We start from the raw sequence: 1,697 nt of genomic DNA, 5'->3' as shown, positions 1-1,697 counted from the left end.
ACTTAACCCGACCCGTCTGTGCTCTGTGCTCTGAGCTCGATGGACTTAACCCGACCCGTCTGTGCTCTGTGCTCTGAGCTCGACGGACTTAACCCGACCCGTCTGTGCTCTGTGCTCTGAGCTCGACGGACTTAACCCGACGCGTCTTTGTGCTCTGAGCTCTGTGCTCGACTGCCAGCTGTGATGACAAACTGTGTCTGACTTCTCGTACTTGGGAGGAGAGCCCGTCTGCACTTTCCCAGATGACCAGCGGGGGCAGCGTGGAGCGTGGCTGCACACTCCACGCTGGGGCTGTAAAGCAGGGGCAGAAAGTGTGATGAAATATGAGGCCAGGCTTTCAGGCTTAAAATGACTCATACTTCATTTTTAAGCAGCTTACTCACTTATGTCACGCAAGTATTTACGGCCAAAGCAAGGCTGGTCTACTCGGATAATTTAATTCAATTCAAATTTAATGTGTGTCGCGATTTTCACAGAACACACAATGATGCTTTACAGAGTAACAGATAATTACTCATGCTATTACATGCTCTCCTCCCCTCTGGAGCCTGGGGGGTCAGCAAACCTCAGGGGGTATATGAAGATGCTATATGGGGTCCGCAAGTCTGCAAAAATCCCTTTACCTGGGAATCAGGTGTGTTCACCCTCCATTTACCTGGGAGTCAGGTGTGTTCACCCTCCCTTTACCTGGGAGTCAGGTGTGTTCACCCTCCCTTTACCTGGGAGTCAGGTGTGTTCACCCTCCCTTTACCTGGGAGTCAGGTGTGTCCACCCTCCCTTTACCTGGGAGTCAGGTGTGAAGTCAGTCTGGCCAATCAGTAGCACTAAGTAGCCAGGCTCAAGGGCTCAAGAGTTGATGAAGTTTCCCTTCGTCTGCTTCTTAGCTGCAGTGTCACTTCCTGTGCCATTTCACACAGTATTGCCCTCAATGAATACTGAGAAGATGCTTCAAATGTAAATGTTTTTGCTTCAACATTTGGGAGACAGATCGTCCAAAGTTATAGATTACAGTGCTGGGATCTCAGACCTCAAATCCTGGAGGGCCACTGGGTCTGCTTAAGTGTTCAAGAGCCTCCACACCTTGCTTCCTCGTTTCTAGATTGGCTGCTGATTGGATACTACAAAAACCACAGACTGTGATTGGCTCCCCAAGACCCAAGACCCCTGGAACACAACTGCCCTCCCACCAGCAGGAGTAAGAGGAAGTGAAGTAACAAACACACTTGCTTTCTTATCATAGTCTTTTTATTTATTCATATATCACTGTATCAACGTCATTTATTGTTTTTGTTTTTTTTTTTGTTTTTTTTTACTTTATAAAATATATCACATTTCAGTCAAGGAAGGAAGAAATAAATAATAAATCAGTTGAAATTGACAACAAAATCTATCAACAGCATATTTGAAGTTTGAACCATTGCAAACGATATTAACACTGATCAAAAATGTGTCAGAAGGGGGAAAAAAAGAGTTCAATAACATTGATGACACGAGCAATTAGCGTTACCTGTTCCAACACAGCTGAGTAATTTCATGTGTAATAATCGTAATAAAAATACTACGTGAGATCTGAGCGTTCGCAGCTCTTGGCTTCTCATGAAACTGCAGCACAGTCTTTTTAACAGCAGTTAGTGCAGAAAGTTCAACATCTAAAAAGGTGTTAGGTTCTTCTCAACGACAGAGTTACGGTTCAACTG

The 1,697-nt window shown here is 45.1% G+C and overlaps 1 protein-coding gene across 1 annotated transcript in view; it reads right to left on the bottom strand.

The window, feature by feature from the left end:
• Positions 1-1,227: 1,227 nt before the first annotated feature.
• The window catches only part of LOC133126752 (capping protein, Arp2/3 and myosin-I linker protein 3-like), a 56,266-nt gene continuing 55,796 nt past the window's right edge, over positions 1,228-1,697 (bottom strand). Inside the window, 1 exon segment of the mRNA XM_061239086.1 lies at positions 1,228-1,697. This exon segment is cut by the window's right edge and continues 1,329 nt beyond it. The gene's annotated coding sequence lies outside the window, so the exon portion shown is untranslated.

The sequence above is a fragment of the Conger conger genome, chromosome 4 (assembly GCF_963514075.1).
Source record: "Conger conger chromosome 4, fConCon1.1, whole genome shotgun sequence".
NCBI lineage: Eukaryota > Metazoa > Chordata > Actinopteri > Anguilliformes > Congridae > Conger > Conger conger.
This window is presented reverse-complemented; position numbering and strand designations above follow the sequence as displayed.